This window comes from Rattus norvegicus, chromosome 15 (assembly GCF_036323735.1).
Source record: "Rattus norvegicus strain BN/NHsdMcwi chromosome 15, GRCr8, whole genome shotgun sequence".
Classification (NCBI taxonomy): Eukaryota; Metazoa; Chordata; class Mammalia; order Rodentia; family Muridae; genus Rattus; species Rattus norvegicus.
The window spans coordinates 50,723,794-50,734,271 of NC_086033.1; the positions used below are offsets into that span (position 1 = coordinate 50,723,794).

The 10,478-nt window shown below is 42.9% G+C and overlaps 1 pseudogene; it reads left to right on the plus strand.

Moving 5' to 3' along the window:
• Nucleotides 1–5,378: 5,378 nt before the first annotated feature.
• On the plus strand, nt 5,379–5,826 carry Rps17-ps4 (ribosomal protein S17, pseudogene 4; annotated as a pseudogene).
• Nucleotides 5,827–10,478: the final 4,652 nt, after the last annotated feature.

Below are 10,478 nucleotides of genomic sequence, written 5' to 3' on the forward strand. Positions count from 1 at the left end.
AAACTCAAGAAGGATGACCAAAATGTGAATGCTTCATTCCACTACCACCACTTAACCAAAAATTTGCTCCAGTAAGATATGACTGGCATCACATGAGTTAGAGAACACCAGAAGAACATAGCCCTAATGCAACTCAACTAATCAGGACTCATATGGGCTCACAGAAACTGAAGTGGCAAGGACAGAGCCTGCAAGGGTCTGCTCCAAGTCCTTTGCATCTGTGTTATAGTCACTGGTTTGGTGGGTTTGGGGTAAGGATGGGGCGGGGTGGAGAGAGAGAGAGTGAGAGAGAGAGAGAGAAAGAGAGAGAGAGAGAGAGAGAGAGAGAGAGAGAGAGAGAGAAAGTGATGCTTTGCCTGCTCTTAGGATCTTAGGACTCTTTCCCTCCTATTATGTTGTCTTGTCCAGCCTTAACAGGAGAGTTTTTAAAGCCTTATTTTATTGTACCTTGTTTGTCATATTGTCATATTTGGTTTTTGTCTCTTAGAAGCCTCCTCTTTTTTGAAGGCAAACAGAGGGGAAGTGGATTTAGGAGAGGAGAAGTAGGGGACAACTAGGAGGAGTGGAGGGAGGACAAACTGTGGTCAGAATGTGTTGTATGGAAGAAAAAATCTACTTCAATTTTTAAAAACAGGTATAACTGCCTTAGCAATGTGATACAATGTGCTGGGGCATGGTGGGTACATTGCTCTGGTGGATAGAAAAATGAATTCTAGATAACAGTTTTCTAAAAGTAATTACAAGTACTCAATCCTGCCAGCTTGTGGCAATAATCCATATCTTTGTACTTTTCAGGTACCACCAATTAGAAAGTTCAGCTGTTATTATTAATACTTTCTTCTGATGGTCTGAGCAATAAAGGACTCATTAAAAAAGAACATGCCTCAGCACTGCTAAATCTACACATGGAGTTATACTAGGGAATGCAGACATAGAATGTTACCATTTATGTGTCATGCAAATCTTGTTTCCTTGGAGCCCTGGTTATTTTATAATGCAATCATAAATATAACACTGGGAAATTCATGACTTCTGTTCAAGCTCTGCTATGAATTGTGCTCTTCCTGCTCTTAGACTTTTTCCCCCCAAGAAAGAACTAGAAGTCCAGGTGAGATGTCATCTAACCCCACCCCATTATTCTACTTCAAATCTGAGGCATAATGCCCACTGCTGTAATTTTGCAAATAGCTAATTGAAACCCAATTGCCTAGCCTAATCTCTGTGCATTGATAAGCACTATACTCAGTGGTCAACATGTGTAATAATTGAGCACTCATTATTTCTGATCCTTGTCTATCAATTAAATACATCTCTGCTTCCCCTCTGTTCCTAAGGGGTTTGTGGCTTCCAATGAGGATAGAATATGATTCTCAACTCTTAACACAATTAAATCTCACCACAGGTGTCCTCTGCTGCAGGGAAACCAGAAACAACTATGTCCCACAGGACACTGTCATTGTTTCCAACATGAGGTCAATATCCTGGAACCAGTTCCAAGAATGGCTTGGGATTTCTTAGAAACACAAGAACTCCAAGCTACAACTCCCTCTCTCTCCCACCATGCTCCCTATCTACTTCCCACCTCTATCCAACCAGAGGAGACAAGGATGGTGTTCTAGGAACCTTGCAGACCACTAATCCCTCCATGTCTAATACCCTGGACATCCAAAGTCACAATATGAAATGACAGCCTTCCCATTCATCCAGGCATTGTCATCTGCACTTCACCCATTTTGTTTTAGTCTTCACAGAGGCAACCCTTGTCATCCTTCTTCCAGAATCTGTCCATTCCAGGGTAAAAAAATTCTACTACAATTGTCTCTGTGTTCATAGAGAAATGGTTTCGGTAGTCCTTTATGTAGAGCAGTATAGTGTTTGTCCATGATCTATGCCAGCCCTCTCATAAGTGTTAGATCATCTCTAGAACAATTACAATACCAAAAATGCAACATAAATTGCATATGTGAACAGTTGTTACACAGTAATAGCTAGGAAGTAAAGACCAGAAAAAAAGACATGTCTAGTGTTCACAACAGACACCATTATTCTTATAGGAATAGTTTCAATTTGTAGTTAGTTGAGTCTGTGGTTGTGGAAAACATGGATACAGAGAGGCAGCTGCACAACTTCAGTCTCTGTTTTTATCTTCTCCCCTTCTCCCCATTCTCTACTCTACATGAAACCTATCACCTCAAAGAACAACGCTTCCCAAAAAACTCCCAAATGACACCTTATTTTCCCCAATGTCAAAGCTTTTAAGTCTGTTCTATGAGCCTGTTTCCCAATATCGCTCCACATTAAGGTTCTGCTACTACCTTATGACAATTCAAATGGGCAGCGCATAGGCCACCTTTCCTATGCCCTGTTTTGTTCAGTCACCATGATTTAGGGATAGTTATCATGGAATAGCATTGATTGCCTCTGACGTTTTGATGATGAGACTATCAGACTTGTGATTCCTAAGTTGCATCCTGAGTTGGAAAGGGCCCTGTTCCTGGGAATGACTTCTCTAAGTACTCAAACTGGCAATGCTTTTTTGATTCTGACTATTCATATCCTGCATCCTCACCCTAGAGTCAGCAAAGGCACATGAGTGTGAGTGTCCTGGCTATTCACTCTGAGGCTTATGTCAAACCACTTGACTGTATTGACTATTCCTCTTCTATGCAAGTGATAATTCTGATTCTTTAAATGCAGTGTGTCTCTTCAGTGAAGTTCCTTTACAGAACTCCCTCCCAGTCCTTTGCACTGCACCAGTACCTTGAACCCACTACAGTCTCATGACTTTACTCTCTTATCATCATTGCTTTGCTGTCTTGAACCCATGTCTCATCAGTTCAACCATGCCATTGCACTGCCCTCAAGCAGCCTACCTCATTAATCTTTTATCACATTCAACTAGAAAAAAATTCCAACCAAGGTGCCTGCCTTCTGGGCTAGAGAGAAGTGTTGCTTAAAATTTGTTAATTTCAAACTCAACAGAAACCAGAGTATTACCCTGCAAAATTTCTCAGCCAACCCTGTTCATCTCCACTTCCTACTACTATCCAAGGCATCCCTTCTTTGAATGGCTCTCCATTCCAGACAATCCTCTCACCTAACTACCAAATGTTTAAGTTCCAACTGAAAACTTTGCCTACTGAAGCACAGACAAAACAAAAACAATCACCTACATGGACAGATCCCCAGTTTCTTATCATCATCCTTAACCATCCTGTTCCTTGTTGTTCCCTTGACAGATTCTCCCTTGGAGAATCTCACACCCTAGAAGACTAGCAAATACATCTGAAATTTAGACACTGGCCCTGTCTTCAATCATTTAAGACCACTAATCTTTGCATGTTCAGCAGCAGCATTTCCTTACATAGACCTATGTCATCCACACAGCCTACATCAATAATCACACTCACAGTCACTCACAGAGCCTACATCAGTACCCACACTCACAGTGATCCCTATTAGTACCCAGACTCAGTCATCCTCAAAGCATACATCAGTGACCAACTACCTATGATTAGTGGTTCACAGAATGTACCAACACACATACTCAAATATGACACACACACAAAGTAGACATGTTTTCATTTTCTTCATTTTTTTCTTCCCTATCCACCATTAAGAATCTGACCCTTATCTAAACTAAAATACCTATCAGCTAAGTTTTTAAAAAAAATGGGATGGCTAAATCCAAAAGAGGTTGTGTATCTCTCAGATTGATTGATCTATGTCACTTGGCACCAATATAAATGTTTTCCTCTTATTTCCTTGACATCTTCTATCTCTACATGTTCCATCTCAAACTTTACCTCTCTTACCTATTTCTTAGATACTGGATTCCTCAGCTTTCGGTCCTGGCTTCTCTTTTCTTTTCATTTTCTATTATTCTTTGATAGTATTGCCTATTTCTACATTACAACTACCATTTATAAGCTAATGACTTTGAATATCTATATTTTCCTCCTGAGTTTATTGGACTTCAGACCGACTTACTGAACTCAATGAAGGCTGGGCATTTTGATATGTTTGGCAGCTGCCACAAGCTTGTATGTCAAGGGTGAACTCTCCAGACCTCTCTCACTTCAGACTCAGCCTTCTTCTATATCAGCAAACTTCATCTCTGTATACCATCTCTGACTCCTCGCTCTTCCTCCTCTCAGCAAATAATATCCATTGGGGTTTTTTTTTCCATTTGGATCTGTCATTTTGCTCACATTCACATTGACACTGTCATGATTTAGATCTCACCCTTGAGAGCCACAAAAATTCTCTCAGCTTTCCAGGAATTGCATGCACCCAACACCAAATCCATTTCCCACCTTAATGACACTAGGTTCTTTCCAGAGAGCCAATCTGATTTGGTCACTCTTCTATTCAAAAACCAGCCACAGTACTAAAGTACCAGAACAAAGATACACACAAACCCCGTTGTTTAGGTATCTGATATCTTGGTCACTCACAAAGTGAAACACCATTCTGAATTTGGCTTTGAGAGGGCTTCTTTCAATATTTTTTTCAAGGCACTGTCATTTTGTAATAAGACAAGGGTGAAATGTTAAAGAGTCACAGTCAAAAAAAGCAGGCCTTCAGGGGTTGGAAAGATGGATCAACACTTGCTGCTCTTAGAGAAGACTAGAGTTTAGTTCCCAGCCCTGGCATGGCAGATGATGACCATCTATAACTCAAGGCCCAGGACAACTGACACTCTCTTCCAGCTTTGTAGGGGTGGTGCTGATGCTAAGGTTCTGTTCCCCAATTGGTGCTTGATTCATCAATAAAGATGCTAGTATCCAATTACTGGGAAAAGTAAATGGGATCTCTGGGTCCCTGCAGGCAAGCTAACAAATGCAGGAGAGAGGAAAAAGGAGTTTTCACTATGCTTCAGAGGGAGAAAAGGTAACCAGTCATGTGAGATCTCAGGTGGAGCAATCATAGGCTGCTTCTCCAGGACAGAGGGTGGGAAGTTGAGCTGGGACTGAAGGTGAGCAACTAAACTTGAGTACAGATTTAGGGTGCTGAGCTGGGAGTACTGGGAAGGGCTTGCTAGCCACAGTAGATTGGAGGTGTCCCACAGTTGAGCCAAAAGAGTCAAGTTAAAATTGAACAAAGTGTGTGTGTGTGTGTGTGTGTGTGTGTGTGTGTGTGTGTGTGTGTGTGTGTTTCATCCATGATCCAAGGGAATATGGGTTGGGACTGATAGCATGGTCTGCCTGGAGCTTAGCAGGATAGCAAAAGCTACATATAACACAGATTCCACAGATAAACATGCAAGTAAAACATGCATACACACAAAATTAAATAAAACAAACTTTATAAATCTATTTAATAAATCTTCAACAAATCACATTTTGCTGTAAAACTACTCTAGTTTGATGTTTAAGAGTCAGAAACACTCTCTTTTACCGAGACCCGTCAACATGGGCCACATTCGCATCAAGACCGTGAAGAAGGCGGCCCGGGTCATCATCGAGAAGTACTACAGGAGCCTGGGTAATGACTTCCACACCAACAAGCGTGTGTGCGAGGAGATCGCCATCATCCCCAGCAGAAACCTTCGGAACAAGATAGCCGGCATCTGATGAAGCGGATTCAGAGAGGTCCTGTGAGAGGCATCTCCATCAAGTTGCAGGAAGAAGAGAGGGAGAGGAGAGATAATTATGTTCCTGAGGTCTCAGCCCTAGATCAGGAGATCATTGAGGTAGATACTGACACCAAGGAAATGCTGAAGCTTCTGGACTTTGGCAGTCTCTCCAACTCCAGGTCACTCAGCCTACGGTTGGGATGAATTTCAAAACACCACGTGGAGCTGTTTAATCTGTTATGCCATATTTTCAATAAACCTGAAAACAAAAACAAACAAAAATAGAGTCAGAAACACTGATGTAATGCTCTTCCCACAGATGTATATCAAGACCCTCAAAAGTCCTATGTTTCATTGCTAGAGCACCCTCCCTCACTCCCTCCCTCCCTCTTGTTCCCCTGCACCCCAAATCTTGTAGATGGGTGTGGGTGTGCATATACAAGATTCCTTTAACATTTAAAAGATACTTGTATAGTCCAAGAAAACTGTTAAATCAGACAAGGCCAAGGTGATTGAGTGATGTAAGCAACACGCCACAGCGAAACACAGCTCTTGCTGAATGCCAGGCTGAGATTAATGAGCAATCTCAACCCTACAAAAATGTTAAGATATACTCATTACTCAGCATTTCTTCAGGTTTTAATCCACAGATCATGACTCCCACCAGGCTACTAGCCTGCTCATCCTGTAACATGATGAAACCAGTGGTCTCCCAAGTAGGCAAACCCATTCTTACATTCTCGGCCCTGCTCTTCTCTCTCTCTCTCTCTCTCTCTCTCCTTCTCTCTCCCTCTCCCTCTCCCTCTCCCTCTCCCCCCCCTTCTCTCTCCTAGGCCCTATGACCAAAGTGACCATCTTCTGCCTGTCAATTTCTGCCTGTTCTCCAAAGCCTAGAGAAATAACAACTGATGAAAGTTGTTTCTGAGCCCCCCTTTCTTCGGACTAATGAGCTGCTGTCATGCCCCAATGAACTGAAGTCACTGGCTACAAGAGAAAGTTCACAGAATCCAGGAGGGGGCTGGGGTTAGTGACAGGCCAGCAGGAACACAAACAGAAGGAGCTATCAGTACTAAATCCAGGACATCTGGTTTCAGAGGGTATCTGAAACCAGTGAGAAGAGGGATGAGGAGGTAACTGAAAACTTGTCCTGCGTCCTAAATGCTGGGGTGTGAAGTCATAATACCCAAGGACTTCCCCCACATTTCCCTGCCCCCTCCATGTTTCAGGAATGTTCTATCCCTAACCCTAAGAGTAAGCCCTGAGCTCAGAGCCCTGCTCCAAGACTCCGCCCATCTGCTCTGCACCTTGCCTTTCCTGCTGGAGCCTGCTCTGCCAGCACACACCCACTCATGGCCTGGGGCTTTTGAGCAGAAGAGCTAATGTGCACCATCCTCCTCCCTAACCTCTCTTGAACTCCATGACCCTTTTCAGCAAACCCTGGTGGACACGAAAGGTCAATTCTTTTCACCCTTAGGGTTGGGGTTGGGGGTATACCATCCCCCTAGCATTCTATCCCTTCCCTCTTCTCCTGGAAGAACAATGCATTATGTAACATTAACTGGGTTTTCTGAAGCTTGTCTGAACAACAGCTTGGGTACACTCAGATAGTGGAAGTGATCTCCCAGTAAAATAAATTCATGGGGCCACTTAACAGAATAGCTGCAGGGGCCTGGCAGGGAGCCTGCACCTCCTGCTGCCAGGAGCTAGTTTCTCTTTAATCTCCTTTCTGTACTACTTTCTTTTCATTTCGGGTTACTGCTCCCAGGGTTTCTGAAACAGGTGACTCTAGCCATGCTAATAAAGCAAGGTGTGATAGCATCTCCTGTGACTTCAGATGTCAAGCTGAAGAGAAGAGGGGAAAACACTTTTAAATGACCACATCCTCTTAGTAACATTCCAGGGGAGAGACTGCTTATCTTGATTTTAATTTCTCAGACTCCTTTCATCTCTGCCTCTAAAAACATAGCTCAGAGAAAGATCGCCCATGAAGAACTTATCAAAAAGACACTGTTAGCATTTAGTGGTTCTCAACCCCGAGCACAGGAGCTTAACGGGAAGAATTTCAGGGTGGGGGAAGGGTGACAATGGAACCTAATGGGAGTACACGCTAGGCTTTGTTAGTGCAACCACAGGTTATAAACACAGGCTTGAACAAATTCAAATTTTTAAAGCAACGTGGGTAAAGCAGGCCCTCAAGTTCACTTCCATGTTCCCTCTGAAACAGGCTAATCATGTGAAATACATGTGTGAGACACAGACAAGGGAAGAGTGATCAGTCTATCTATGAGATTCCATTGTTTCACTCTCTTAAAGCTTTGGTTAAATGTCTTTTCTCCATCATGAAGATACTTAGCTTTACATAAAAGTCAGAGATCCAGAGCCTTCAGTGTTGGTTGGGGTTACACAGGGTGTATGATTTAGGAATGATATGTCAGTACTGGTAGTTCCTACCCATCACTCCAGCATCTTCCCTAAACAAGCTTCTCAACCATGATCCCTGATGGTTTAAATGACTCTGGAGTCTAGGACCAATTTTAAGCAAGGTATTTCCAGAAGCCTGCATGGACATAGGCAGACGAGTAAAAGCTGGCCTCTGAACAGTCCATACTAGGAAAAAAAATTCAAAGTCCCAGTCATTCAGAGCCAGATCCACATGCTGATCAAAGGCCAGTAGAGTTTTCAGTCACTAACGGGAAAAGAAAAATGTCTGATGAATCTTCTAGACCAAATGTCAAATGTTCAAATGCCTGAGTCTGAGGCTAAAAGTTAGACCAGGTCCGATGATGTCATCTTGTTAGCAGAGGTTCTAGCCTACTGATGGAAATTCCTCACTACCTGTCAGATCCAGAGACAATGCAACTGACCCCTGAACAAAAAATGAAATGTGGTCAGTGGTGAGGGGAACGTGATACAGGTAGCAGGCACTTTCAAGGAAGCATCTTGAGATAAGGGAAGATTCCATGGGTTTTGAGCTGAGAAATATTCAGACAGATCATTTTGATTAACTAGAACAAATGGCCGAAGAGGAACTAGGGCTTCTTGCTAAGTTAGGGGTCATGGTGAATTCAGGTGTTGCTCAACAGAGTTGTTCTCAGCAATGTCTCCCTTGTATACACAAAGCCATGGAGTATGGAATCCATCATCGTGGGCGAGGTCCATTTGACATTCCCATACCAATCTTGCACATGTGTGAAGATAACTCACACCTCAGTGTGCAAACTCTGAAATCCAGATGCTCAGCCCCTGCCCTAGGGGACTTGCTCATCCGTACAATGAAACATTCCTGTTGCTTTGAGAAATTGGCCAATCAAGAAATTAGAACAGAAATGAGGGCCTTTTCCTCTCTTTATCTCTGTCTCCTGTCTACCTATATAAGTCAGCACTGTCAACAGCAAGAAATGTTGTAAAATCAGTATATTGACTGAACATCTGTCAGAGCTCCTGTGCAGCTGCTTTCAGCTGTGCTAAAAGCCCCAAGAACACTGAGAAGTAAATTGTGTCATACTTGTTTTACAGATCAGAAAATCAGGGTTCAGAGAAGTTAAGCTTACATCTTGTAAATGCCATTCATGCTTTAAGTCCATTTCTGTTCAATTTGAAATCATTTTTCTTATGAGACTATATTATAGGCCTTTTTCCTGGCTCTGTAACCCCTGCTCCATCTCTCTCCACTTTCATCATTACCCAGTTCTGTTCCTACCTCCAAGAGGAAGCGTCCTATGAAGCATCCACTTCTGTTTTGTCTTTTGACAAGGAAGGAACAAAGGTTGGCACCAAGACCTATTGTTCAGGTCAAAGTCAGAGATGGCTCTTGGTCAGGGTACCAGAAACAGAGACAGGAATAGGAACACAGTTAGGTCCAAAGAAAGCTGGAGACTGACTTAGTTATTTTTCTATTGCTGTGATAAAACACCATCACTGGAGCTGGAGAGATAGCTCAATGGTTTGAAACACTTGCTGCTGTTGCAGAGAACTCCAAGTTCAATTCCCAGCACTTAAATGATGGCTCAAGACCATCTGTAACTCAATGAAACTCAAGACGAATGATCAAAATGTGAATGCTTCACTCCTTCTTTAAAAGGGGAACAAGAACACCCTTGGCAGGGAAGAGAGAGGCAAAGATTAAAACAGAGCCTGAAGGAACACCCATTCAGAGCCCCACATGTGGCCCATACATATACAGCCACCCAATTAGACAAGATGGATGAAGCAAAGAAGTGCAGACCGACAGGAGCCGGATGTAGATCGCTCCTGAGAGACACAGCCAGAATACAGCAAATACAGAGGCGAATGCCAGCAGCAAACCACTGAACTGAGAATAGGACCCCCGTTGAAGGAATCAGAGAAAGAACTGGAAGAGCTTGAAGGGGCTCGAGACCCCATATGTACAACAATGCCAAGCAACCAGAGCTTCCAGGGACTAAGCCACTACCTAAAGACTATACATGGACTGACCCTGGACTCTGATCTCATAGGTAGCAATGAATATCCTAGTAAAAGCACCAGTGGAAGGGGAAGCCCTGGGTCCTGCTAAGACTGAACCCCCAGTGAACTAGACTGTTGGGGGGAGGGCGGCAATGGGGGGAGGGTTGGGAGGGGAACACCCATAAAGAAGGGGAGGGTGGAGGGGGATGTTTGCCTGGATACCGGGAAAGGGAATAACACTCGAAATGTATATAAGAAATACTCAAGTTAATAAAAAAAAATAAAAAAAATAAAAAAGACCATCTGTAACTCCAGTTCCAAAAGATCAAGTGCCTTCATCTGATCCAGTGGTTCTCAACCTTTTTAATGCTGTGACCCTGTAATACAGTTCCTCATGTTGTGGTGACTCCCAACCATAAAACTGTTTTTGTTACTATTTCATAACTGTAAGTTTGCTACTGTTATAAATCATAAT